Genomic DNA, 13,775 nt, shown 5'->3' on the forward strand with positions numbered 1-13,775 from the left:
TTCAGTAGCCACAAAATGGGGGGAAATGGAAATCTGGGTTGAGATGGGAAACAGTAGCCTGGAACCAAGAGCAATCCATACTGCAACATTTTGTTGCAGGCCCCATTTCTTTGTTTATCAGTGGACATGTGGTTTTAGCCCAGCAGTTTGTATGTACTTGTTTCTCACATGATGTTTGATAATTCATGAATAAAGTATTTTTTGTTCCCACATATGCGGGCTACGTTTTTGTTGCTGTTCTACAACATGGCCATTTTTGCATATATTTCGGAGTCTATCAAAACAACTGAATATGTTACCCTAAAGAGCTGGGGCCTCACGGGATGTTTAAACTTCCATCCACTCAAAGCATTAAAAAGCATGAGTTATTTTCAGACACATAGATTATGAAAACCAGAAGGAACCACTAAGGCCATCTGGTGTGATGTTCTTTTTAACATAGTCAAAACATTTTGCCCACTGTTTCCTGCAGTGAATAGAGATTAGTGTTTTTCCCCCAAAATTATTTCAGACCCAATAAACTTGGGTGGAAAGCTAGGACATATAATGTAGAAAGGTGTCCTAACTTCAGCTGACAATTTCAAGTGAGATGAAATGACCACTTCCGCAGTAGAAGTAATCCAGTAAATAATTTTTCTTCCTTAGTAAGCAATGTTTAATACCAACATACTGCCAGAGTCACAAAACATTATACCAAGCAGAACTTTCCATTCATCAGTTGTGTTTGTTTGTGCTGAGAATTAAATGCATATGCTATTACTGGCTTGGTTACCTTCTTAATCTCACTTACTGGGAAAATGAATATATAACCGTCATAAGGAATCCTGGGAACTGTAGTTTGTTAAGGGTACTGGGAATTGTAACTCTGCACAGTGAGCACCCTTAACGAACTACAGCTCCCATGATTATTTGGGAGAATCCATGACTATAATAGCAGTCTAGTTTTAAATGTATTGTGTCAGAAATAAATTGAATCGTATTATGTTCCCCATTGCTATGTCCCATCATTTCTCATGAGAGAAAGAGGAAATTTGTGGTTTACAAAAAAGCTATTTCACTATATGCTTCGACAGTTTCTCAGAGCAGCTTTTGATGAGAAGATTATTTCCTCAAAGTCTCAAGAACAGATTGTGTTCTGTCATTTCTCTGATTCACATAGCTGTGAAGTGGGTTAAAGTATGGATATTGAGTTCATTTCTTACACTTGGGCTTTGGATGAGAAAGTCAAAGTGCAAAGGCAATCCATGCACCCATGACCTCTGGGGACATTTCATTCTAAAAGCATAAAGGTAAAGGGACCCCTGACCGTTAGGTCCAGTCACGGATGACTCTGGGGTTGCGGTGCTCATCTCGCTTTATTGGCCAAAGGAGCTGGCATACAGCTTTCGGGTCATGTGGCCAGCATGACTAAGCCGCTTCTGGTGAACCAGAGCAGCGCACGGAAACGCCATTTACCTTCCCGCTGGAGCGGTACCTATTTATCTACTTGCACTTTGATATGCTTTTGAACTACTAGGTTCGCAGGAGCAGGGACAGAGCAACGGGAGCTCACCCCGTTGCGGGGATTTGAACAGCCGACCTTCTGATCAGCAAGTCCTAGGCTCTGTGGTTTAACCCACTGCGCCACCCGCATCCCTTCTAAAAGCATATGATTTCCCTATTTTCATGCAGAATGTTGGAGGGTGAGCCCTAACCCTGCAGGGTTCCAATCACAGCGAGTGTCTTATGTGCTTTCATCGCCTCTCGACATTTTTTGGGTTTTGGAATGAAAAGACGCAGCAGGCACTTCTGTTACTTTGGCAGGACAGAAGCCACTGCAAAATGGCTCCTTGCGCAGAAAGAGATAAATAAAAGTAGCATTTCATAGCTTACAAGGAGCTGATTATTGGGAGTCGGAAATCTTTATCAATTAATACAGAATGATGCTGTTGGTCAAGGCTGCCTAGGAAAAGAATGTAACAAAATGGGTCCTTGCAACACAATCTTGCAATGTAGAAAGCTATATATGGTACCTCAGGTTAAGAACTTAATTCGTTCTGGAGGTCCGTTCTTAACCTGAAACTGTTCTTAACCTGAGGTACCATTTTAGCTAATGGGGCCTCCTGCTGCCGCCATGTCGCCACTGAGTGATTTCTGTTCTCACCCTGAAGCAAAGTTCTTAACCAGAGGTACTATTTCTGGGTTAGCAGAGTCTGTAACCTGAAGCATCTGTAATCCGAGGTACCACTGTATATAGATTAAAACCTTAACTACTAAATTAAAAAAATTGTCCAGTAGCGCCTTAGAGAGCAACTAAGTTTGTTCTTGGTATGAGCTTTCGTGTGCATGCAGACTTCTTCAGATTTACCAGATTTTTCGCCCTATAGGACGCACTTTTTTCCCCTCCAAAAATGAAGGGAAAATCTGGTGCGTCCTATGGGGCGAATGCAGGCTTTTGTTGAAGCTTGCACCGACCCCTCTCGCCCTCCAGGCTTCAGGAAGACATCCGCAGCCTAGGCAGCCCTGTGGGAGGTCCCGCAGGGCTGTCTAGGATGCGGATAGCAGCCTGCTTCCCGGAGCGTCGGGCGCCCTGAAAGCAGAGCACCCCCCCATGCCGGGCAGACATCCGCAGCGTGGGGAGCCTTGCAGGAGTTCCCCGCAGGGCTCCCCACGCTGCGGATAGCAGCCTGCCGCCCGGGGGGCGGGGCGCCCTGAAGCAGAGCTCCCCCCGCGCCAGGCAGACATCCGCAGCATGGGGAGCCTTGCAGGAGTTCCCCGCAGGGCTCCCCACACTGCGGATAGCAGCCTGCCGCCCGGCGGGCGGGGCGCCCTGAAGCAGAGCGCCCCTCGCGCCGGGCAGACATCGGCCAGCCCCACAAGCTCGGGAGACAGCAGGGAGGCGCAGCGCCGCCATCCCGCTGTTCCTCGACCTGGTTCGGTTTCCCCGACCTGCTTTTGGGGGTGGGGGGAAATAAAGGAAAAAAATATATTTTGACTGCGTCAGACCAACATGGCTACCTACCTGAATCACTAAATTAAAATGTGCATATTAAGACATTGGCCACTAGATTCATTCAGAGCTTGTCTCCTTAGTTTTATAGCAGCAGCCCAGAATTTAGCCACTTTTAAGGTAATCTCTGATTCCCTGTCTATTAGATATTTTAATCTGCTTGGTTATTGTGTGTGACATGAATGCTTTAAATAAATGAGAGATTTGTTTTGAGATTATTTCAGGCGGGCGACAACGTTATTTCCTCAACGTTTCAAAAACAGATGGCTACATATCATCTCCATAGCATGTCCCATCAAAATCTGCTCATGAGAGAAAGAGGAAATTTGTGGTTTACAAAAAGGCTATTTCACTATATGTTTTGACTGTTTCTCAGAGCAGCTTTTGATGAGAATATTATTTCCTCAAAGCCTCAAGAACAGATTGCGTTCTGTCATTTCTCTGATTCACATAGCCACGAAGTGGGTTAAAGTATGGATAATGAGTTCATTTCTCACACTTGGGCCTTCGGTCTGATTCAGCAGGGCTCTCCTTGCATTCTTAGGAGAAGGTCAAAGTGCCTAGGCAGTTCACACTCTCGTGACCCTTTACCCTGCAGGGTCTGATCACAAGGAGTGCCTAAGTGTAATCACCATGTCTTGTGTAGGTGTATTCGTATAATGCATGGAGATCAAGGGACGTCCCAACGGTATCATGTGATGATGGAGGAAGAGCCACGAACATGGCCTCATTTCTAACTACATGCATGGAACCTCTTCATGTGGAGAACACATGGTGGAGGCTTAGTTTGGTCCTTGAATTTTCAACTCACCCAGTTTGCCCAACTTCCGGTTCTTTAGTCCTCCATTTTTCTTTCCCCAGAGGTAGAAATGAAAGGTGTCCATAGAAACAATGGAGAAATCTAGACTTTTGATTTATCTGTGATTGGGCCCCAGCATGCTTAAACAAATAAGCAAACAAAGTATACATAGTAACCACTTTAGTTTGCCAGTGACACAAGATCCATTCCCAGAAAATGAAATGGGTCTGAAAATTTCAGGTTCTCTCTGTTTCTCATTATTCCAATCTTAATTTTTGTTGTCCGTGTTTCCACATCAGTTTGCGAATTTTAAAAAAGCAAGTCCCCATGAAAATTCATTTTATGTGAATTTCTCCTAATATTCATATTTTTGCAAAGCAATTTCCCCTAATTTAATGAAATTTTGGATTTCAGTCTCTCTCTCTCTCTCTCTCTCTCTCTCTCTCTCTCTCTCTCTCTTAGCAGTGTGTCTGAAGGTGAGTGTGGAGGCCAGTTCTGGATCCGCACATCCTTCCACATTAGGGACATAGGTTTCTAGGTGGGAGTTGATCACGGTGAGGATTTGCCAAACGTGCCTTCCTCTTAGCTCGTTATTCCCTTTGATCTTGAATTTGTGCTACTTCAAAATCCGCAATGCCTTTGTAGAGGCTATTCTCATTGCATATTCTAAATGCATTCCTATGCACACTGTACCACAGTATATGCATTTCTGTACTCTAAACAATCCAGCTTCTTTCAGTTAATGATGCCATGTCTGGATGCAAGTCAGTGATGTGTACACGGTGTGTAACATGTCAGAAGATGGTCGGGTGTTTTGTTTTTCTCTGACTACAGCAGATTAATTATGTTGATAACAGTTTGTGGTGTATTCACTGTCTCAGTGTAAAGGTGTGACTACTACTACTCTTAGGATGAACGTCAAAAACAATAGTGCCTTGTTTTAAAAAAGAAAGTACCCAATTAATCATTTCCCTCAAAATAGAATCATTGGTGTGATTCGTTTGGAAACATAATGAATCATTTCTTTGCACAAAGGTACCCAAGGTTTAATACAATGAATTATGTCAAATAACCCCTTTCTTTAAGAGAGAGAGAGAGAGAGAGAGAGAGAAACCCTCCTGGATCATGTCCATCTAGATCAGCATCCTGCTCTCATGGTAGTGAACCAGATGCCTGTGGGAAACCTGCAAGCAGGACTTGATGACAAGACACATCTCCCCTCCTGCACTTTCCAGCAACTGGTATTCAGAAGCCTGAGACAGATGGATGCCAACATCACTGCCTCCAACTGTGAAGGCAGAGCATAGCCGTCATGGCTAGTGGTCTTTGATAGCCTGGTCTGCATGGTTGGCATCCGTCTGTCTCAGGAGACAATGGAGGAGTGCAGCTTTGGGACTGAATTCAAACTGTGGGAAGGTTGCAGCGCCTGCTGTGGCCGGAGAGACCAATGTGGGAGAGACATGTTTTGTTGCAGCTGGGGCAGATGAAGGTATTTGGTTGTGCTGCTGCAGATGCACCATGGGGTTTCTTCTCGCTGAGCTCCTCTCTCAGTGGTCATTCCTCCTCTGGTCACTGCTGTGGGCACACAACCTCACTGTCTTTCTGCAGGCACTGTGGTCATCTTGCATGCTTGGTGTTGTCAGCCTTCATGCCACATTTGCAGACATCTTTGTAATGCAGAGTTGGTCCGCCAACAGGCCTAGCGTCTGATTTGTCGTTCAAGTTGTTTGGCATCATTGCCTCCGATGGAAGTGAGTTCCGTAGTTTATGGGCAGACGCTCACACATTATTATTACATTTCTATGCTAGCTTTCTTCCAAGGAGCTGGATCAGGCCAAATATATTCCAATGTAAACCTCCAGCTTTGCTTGTGATGGTGCATTGTGAAGCACATTTAGCTGTGTGGCAGGATTAGCACTGGGATGTAGAAATGATGCTCATCTTAGCAAGGGAAGACTGCTTGTCTCTGCTCTTCTTGCGCCCATGAGAACATAAGGTTTGCCCTTGCCTGAGTCAGACCAAGGGTCTACCTAGTCCAGCCTTTTGTTTTGAACCATAGTCAGCCAAATGTGTCTCTAGAAATCTCTGGAAATGGAAAAGCAACTCCTATTGTCTGCTCCCAGCGGCAGCTTCTTTGGAGAAAAGCTCATCATCCTATAATGCCTTATAATGCTTCAGTTTCTCCCATTTTACTGTCCTTTAAAATCCAGCCTCAGCCTGAACTGATCTTTCCAATGGACGCTAGCACTGGACTTCCCCACAAGTCTGGGATATGTCACAATGATGTGTTAATGCCTCCTAAGATAAATAGCACGTATTTCAGTTCATCCGTCCCGTGCTGTCTGTTTACAAAAGCACAAAGGGCTTATATATTGGCCTGTTGAGGATGGTGGTTCAAGACTTCATAAGCCATGATTTATGAAACCTTAAACATTAGGGCAGAGTTGCTCCCATTCCCCCTCCTTCCTCAGGATTTCCCTCCCACCATGTGCTGGATTCCATGACAAGAACCTGGCATGGGGAACTGCGGTTAACAAACTAGGAAAATAAGTCAAGACATGGCCCTGGCTTACTTTCTTAGCCAATATTAAGGCAGAGTTCCACAGATCAGACATAACTGGGAACTTTGGCTTAAGTCAATCCAGAACATCATACATAAGAAAGGTACTACACTGGAAGAAGGTAGTGTACTGAAAAAAGCAAAGATCAAGAGTGTCGAAGCAATGATTCTTCAACATCAACTTTGTGGTTCGGATGCCTGATTATCGTCTCCCAAAGCAATGACTCTGTTCGAAATTTAAAAATGGAAAGCATAATGCTGATGGTCAACAAATGAGGTTTAAAGGCTCTCTCAAGGTCTTTAAATGTAGTATAAACACTGACAACTGGGAAACACTGGCCTGAGAGTGCTCCAATTGGAGAACAGCCTCTACAAAAGGTGTCATGGACTTTGAAGACGCTCGAACTCAGGACGAAATGGAGAAACGTACTAAGAGAAAGGCATGCTTGGCAAACCCTCACAGTGATCAACTCCTGCCCGGAAACCTATGTCCCCACTGTGAAGGATGCGTGGATCTAGAATTGGCCTCCACAGTCATTAACAGAGTAACTGTTAAAATCGTAATCATGGCAAAGCTCGTGCAAAACAGGAGTACAGTGTAGGGTTAAAGAAGAATATAGCACTCTGCAGAAGCAAGGGTTAGGAGAGGAGTGCTTTCTCTGTTGCCTGTTGGGAAAATGATTTTTCCAATCTGTGATGTTCTGTTGTGGGTGCAGATGTGCACTCCGAGATTGTTGGCTAGAAAAGAACACATGGCTTTGGAACATCTTATGTAGTTCTGATAACACCAGTGATTTTTAGTGTAACTGCACTTACTTTACAACTTCCAGATCTCTAGGGAGAAAGAGGCCTCCTTAGGGGCATGTGGGGCAAAAATGTTTTCTGGAAAACGAAAAACACTTCCTTGTGTGATTAATAGATTGTAGATCGAGGTGGGGAAACTGAGACCTGGGGGCCAAATACGTCCTTCCAGACCTCTCTATCACTCCCCCCCCCAACATGCCGCAGAAGAAAATCAGGATGTGCTTCTTTGGGGGCAGCACTCCTGCCGGAGCTAAGAAACTTGTGAGAGATTGTGCCCCCCCCCCAAAAAAACCAGGTATCTTTGTGAGGCACACTCTTGTGTGAGCCAAAACAGGACATCCCAGGATCCAGTCGGAAGCTTCTGTAATTCTCGGAGGTCATCATCATCAGAACTATTCCGCCTGGCTTTCAATTTTGAACTTAGCCTGATCTTTTATTCCCTTTCCTTCCCTCCCCCTCCCCTTTTTATGAAGATTACCCACTCTGGGATCCCACAGCTAATTCTCTCCGGTCTCCTCGCTTACCAAATAGCCACCTAGCCCTGGTGATCATCTAATGTTTATTGGATGGATTTCCCCCCTAAATTTATTTTTGATTTTTGGTTTTATTGTTATTCACGTTTTCTACCGTATTTTATGTTGGTTTTTTTGTAGCATCAATTAAGTGTTTTAAATTTGTTGTTAGCCACCCTGAGCCCAGTTTTCTGAACCAGGAAGGGCGGGGTATAAATAAAAAAAATTATCATTTATTATTATTATCATTATCATTATCATCATATATTTATATGGCACCCATCTGACTGGGTTGCCCCAGCCACTCTTGGCTTAAAGCGGAACAGTTGAGGGGTATACTCAAATATATTTCTTGGAGCTCAACTGAAGCCACACCCACACCCCAGGCCACACGCCTCCCTGGCTGGTATTTGCTGATGAGCTCTGCTCAAGTCTCTATGCGAATTTACAATCTTTGCTCTGCTCACTTTTGTCTCTACTGCAAGCTTTCCCAAACTTGGGTCTCCACTGTTGTTGGACTACAACTCCCACCATCCTTAGCTAGCAGGACCAGGGGTCAGGGATTATGGGAGTTGTAGTCCAAAACCCACTGGAGACCCACGTTTGGGAAACCCTGCTCTACTGGCAGGTGGCCCCAAGAAGGTTGCACAGAAGGAAAATTGGCCCCTGGCTTTTACAAAGTTCTCTCCCCGCCCCTTGCATATAGTAAGGGGGGGGGGATTTTTTGTTGAGTCAGAGAACAACAGCGGGGTGTGTTCCAGTGCACGTAGACCTATTTTTATTGATTCATAAAGTGTCACTGAACGAAGAGGGGATTTAAAGAGCTTTTTGGGGAAATGGAGGGTATTCAAGGCCATGATGTGAACATACATAATCATCTACTTCTGCTTGGTCCCAGAAATTTAAACACAAGGTTGTCATGGCTGCTCCTAGGCATCCGTTCCTCTCGTTATTGCTCAGAGGAAAAGTGATGAAATAAATCAGGATACTTGCAGAAATTTGTCACCCTCATTTATGGTTTTAATGACTGATGAAGAAGTCTGGGGGAAGCTGTGTTTATATAGTCCTTGTGTGGTCCAGTAATGGGGATGCTGTACCCAGGGTGACCTGGGTTCAAATCTCCCTTCAGCCACAAAGGGCTCCTGCAGATAACCAATCAATTGAACATTCACCCTGATTTGCTTACACAAAACTTGTGCAGAGGTAAGATTATATTCAGAGTTCATTGAGCATTTGCTCTGATTGCTTTTGCAGGGACATTATGTGGCAATGAACATGCATCCTGAATTACTTGAGGGTGTTGGTACATTTCCTGTTAATCACTGCTTCTTCCCACACTTTTCAATGCATTGCCCCATCTCTTGCCTAACCACAAAATGTCTGTTGCTTTTTTAAAAAGTGGATTTGTGATGGCACAGAATGTCTTGATACAAACCAACATTTCCTAGTACTGTATGTGCCTGAATCCCACTAAACACCAACAGTTTAGATGTACAGTGGTACCTCAGGTTAAGAACTTAATTCATTCCGGAAGTCCGTTCTTAACCTGAAACTGTTCTTAACCTGAGGTACCACTTTAGCTAATGGGGCCTCCCGCTGCCGCCACGCAATTTCTGTTCTCATCCTGAAGCAAAGTTCTTAACCTGAGGTACTATTTTTGGGTTAGCAGAGTCTGTAACCTGAAGTATTTGTAACCTGAAGTGTCTGTAACCCGAGGTACCACTACCCAAAGTTTACTGCTGATTTGGGACCTGTCACTATCTTTCAGCCTGACCTACTCCACAGGGTGGTTTTGAGGATAAACAGGGCAGATCCTGAACTCACTAGCAGAAAGGCAGAGTTAAAATATGAATATTTATTTATACAAAATTTATACAACGCTTGATTGGGTTGTTGTTTTTTAAAAAAGCAACCAACAACTTCTAAGCAGTATACCAAAATATATAGATACATTATTTGCCATAGATCAGATCTGATAAAACATTTGGAGGAGAGAGATTGCTGGTGGCTTGACTTATCCTTAGCTGTGATTTCTGCATTAGACTAGATGGTAATTAATTATTATTTATTCAATTTCTTTACCACCCTTCACCTGAGGATCACAGAGCAGTTTACAATATAAAAACACAAAAATACATAACACCAAAACAATATCCCCCTGCAACTTTAAAAAGCCATAAATTGTTTAATCAGCAAAAAGGCCTGGGAGAAGAGGAATGTTTTTGCCTAGTGCCTAAAAATATGTAATGAACGTGCCAGGCGAGCCTCCCTGGGGAGGGCATTCCACAAACAGGGAGCGACTGCAGAAAAGACCCATTCCCATATTGCCACCTCCAGAGCATTTGTGGAGGAGGCAGGCAAAGAAGGGCCTCTAATGATGATTGCAGGGTCCAGGTCAGTTCCTAAATCAAGGATTAACAAGGATGTTAAGTGAGAGCCAGTGTGGTGTAGTGGTTAAGAGCGGTAAATTCGTAATCTGGGGAACCGGGTTCACTTCCCCGCTCCTCCACATGCAACTGCTGGGTGACCTTGGGCCAGTCACACTTCTTTGAAGTCTCTCAGCCTCACTCACCTCACAGAGTGTTTGTTGTGGGGGAGGAAGGGAAAGGAGAATGTTAGCGGCTTTGAGACTCCTTCGGGTAGTGATAAAGCGGGATATCAAATCCAAACTCTTCTTATAGATCACATCATTTAGAGGGCACTAAGTACTCAACAGCATAGATAAAGTGTAATCTCTAAGTATTCTGAAATCATTTCCCCCAATTACCTATTAGGTAAAATGCACTATAATTTCAGCAGAAGACCAATGAAGATCCCCACATATGTTGAATGGTCTTCATGACATAGGAAAGCAATTAAATTTACATACGTATTTCTACAAACTATCTTTATGGGTGACAAGCTTTTCCAAGTCTGATAGCAGAAATCAAAGCTTTTTAAAGAAAGCCATGCTAGCCTAGGAAAAAGACGGAAATAATATATTGGATGGTGTGATCAATTATATTTTAGCTGCTCACCAAGAAATGTTGTTTTATCCTTGAGTTACTGCAGAGGCATGGGTTTGGAGCCTAACTTTTCATTCTCTAACTTGGAGGAAAGTTGAGCTCTTGGAACGGAGCAAAATGTTGTCTGGAAAAACAGCCACGCAAACAGTTTTCTAAATAAAGGAGACATCAATCTGTGGGGATATAATTTCTGGGTGTGATTTTTTCTTTTCTTCAAAAAGATGGTGCTATTTTGTAAAAGGCAAATGTTGCTTGAATGCTCCCCAAATCCTGAAAGCTGTCTTTGCCAAAGTATCTGTCTTTCATTAGTTTTCCAACTGTCTAATTTCCTGCATCAAGCAACATTTCAACTGTCTCATTATACTCTAACAACCATGCCTCTTGATTTCAAGATCAGCGATTGTTGCTTCCACAGAGGGGCTTTTTAAATGGAGGGAATAACAGCAATACAATAATTTCCATAGTTTTAACTGGTAAAAGAAGAGTAATTGGTGATAGGAATGGAAGGATCTGTCAATTCCAGTTCTCTCAGTTTTCTTCTTATTTTTTCCAGTCTTAAATTCAGTTATCCACATTCCAGCAGCAATCCGCTTTTTAAACAAAAATCCTTGTAAAAATTAATCAGCATCTTAGTACCAATTTTACCTAATAAACACATATTTATACACAGTTTTGGGAAAAAATATATATACACAGTTTCACAAGCAATTTCACCTAGTACAGTGCATTTTAGATGTTATTTCCACTAATACCTTAATTTTTATGCACCCTAGCACAGTTGTACAGTAGTACCTCGGGTTAAGTATTTAATTCGTTCCAGAGGTCCGTTCTTAACCTGAAACTGTTCTTAACCTGAAGTACCACTTTAGCTAATGGGGCCTTCCGCTGCCACTGCGCTGCTCCTGCACGATTAAGTTCTCATCCTGAAGCAAAGTTCTTAACCTGAGGTAATATTTCTGGGTTAGCGGAGCCTGTAACCTGAAGTGTATGTAACCTGAAGCATATTTAACCCGAGGTACCACTATACAAGCTATTTGGCTGGAGAACTACATTGCAAAATTCAGATAAGTGCAAAGTTCAATGGATGGCTGTGTTTCAGTTTGTGTGTTGTTTTGGAAAGTGCAAATTTGAAAGACTGAATCGAAGTTCTTCCCCACTCCTACCCAGAAGGCTGATGGACTGTCCCTCATTACAAGTTTTCAAGGAGAAACTGCACTAGAAGATGCTCTAGATCTGGATTTCCTTCTACATTCTTCTGGATTTCCTTCATCATTCAGGGGGCTGGGGTAGATGGCTATGCAAGGCCTCCTGTAACTCTTCATATATTCTTGCCTACTCTAGTTAAAAGGTCCACTTCACAGGTCACTGGATGAGTGCTCTTTTAAGTGAGAACTGAATTGAAATTCCCTCCCACCTTCGCTTGTGGACACATGCCTGCGTTGCAGCTGGTGCTCTTCAGGGCAGACACAGGAGAAGAGTCCTTAAAATAAAACAGGGGAAAGCCAACATGCTGCCCCCCAGATGCTGTGGTCTCCCATCAGCTCCAACCGCCACTGGCTACGCTAGTGGGGGCTGACAGCTGATGGCAATGTCTGGTGGACCACAGATTCCCCATCTCTGGCATACAGGATGTCAACCAAGAACAAAAGCTACCTATCAAGATTTGCATCAAAAAATTAAAATAATAATAATAATAAGAGTTTGGATTTCATATCCCGCTTTATCACTACCCGAAGAAGGAGTCTCAAAGCGGCTAACATTCTCCTTTCCCTTCCGCCCCCACAACAAACACTCTGTGAGGTGAGTGGGGCTGAGAGACTTGAAAGAAGTGTGACTAGCCCAAGGTCACCCAGCAGCTGCATGTGGACGAGCGGAGACGCAAACCCGGTTCCCCAGATTACGAGACTACCGCTCTTAACCACTACACCACACTGGCTCTCTCAAGTCAGGTCAACTCAAGATTCACCCAGAATCGGTTGCAGCAGGTCAGATCAGGTCCAACTGGAGAGTTGGCAAGGGCAGGGAGAGAAGGAAACCCTGATTAAACTTGCATTCAGAGAAAGAGACATTTAAAATCTTAATTAGACACTGTGGAAGGTCCCTGGTTCAATTTGGGGCCCAGATTCAGGTTGTGTCACTCCTGGGCAATGCTATTTTTCTAGGGGGGGGGAGGTGCCAGAACTCACCATAAACAACTCCCCCATTCTCTTAGAATGGCAATAGCGCCCACCTGAGAGGTGCCAGAACTGGGCTCTGGCAAGTTCCGGTTGAAAATGGCCCTGCTCCTAGGTCAAGGCAGCTCCGAATCACCAGATTTGGACCCGAAACAAATCTGGGAACTCTCCCTGCCATCTTGCACTGAAATGAATGGGGTAGAATAACAAATATATATCCTAAGAACAAACCAGTTTAAAACCAAACGTGTTTCTGCAGCTTCACCTTTAATTGGTAAATGTACTGGTGAGGTAACTTTTCATCATCATAATCTTCCTAACAGCTACATCTGCACAGCGGTGGCTTGGCTTGGCTGTCCAAATACAATTTGTTGGAAGAAAACTCTCCCCACTTCCTTTCATTTAAGTCTCTTTCTATTACAAGGTTACATCTTATTTCTCCCACTGAGCAAGGCTGGTCCACTGTGACTCTTGTAATGAAATAATTGTTTGGGATGGTGCAACTGTCTGGACGGATAAAACTTCCAATTAATAGTTTTCTTGGGTGTTCAAAGATGATGCATGACATTGTTTGCTCACCCACGTTTTCAGACATTTCGGCGGAATAGCACCCAAGTGCTAAAACATGCATTCGTAATTTTCTGTGTTGAAACTAGTTCAGATCTGCCTGTTCAAGAAAATACTTTTTAAAATTACTGGTGACAGGATAGTGTCTGCTTCTTTTATTATTACTTTTGCACCAGGCTCCATTGCCCAGGCAGGTGCAATCTGTGGCCCTAAGACTCAGGGAAATCTTGATTGTCTTCATTGGAAAGCAGGGCTGGCATGGCAATGGGGCAAGGATTCTGTTTCACAATCCACCCACCCTTGCTGATGGAATGGCCCTCTGCTAGGGTTCAGAAGTGCCCCAAACCCCTTTCATGGAAATCAGC

At 43.8% G+C, this 13,775-nt stretch overlaps 1 protein-coding gene across 1 annotated transcript in view; it reads left to right on the plus strand.

Moving 5' to 3' along the window:
• The window catches only part of LOC308588550 (uncharacterized protein), a 49,349-nt gene that overhangs the window by 13,143 nt on the left and 22,431 nt on the right, over positions 1-13,775 (plus strand). The gene's annotated exons all lie outside the window — the stretch shown is intronic.

Source organism: Podarcis bocagei (genome assembly GCF_964188305.1).
Source record: "Podarcis bocagei genome assembly, chromosome: 6".
Taxonomy (NCBI): Eukaryota; Metazoa; Chordata; class Lepidosauria; order Squamata; family Lacertidae; genus Podarcis; species Podarcis bocagei.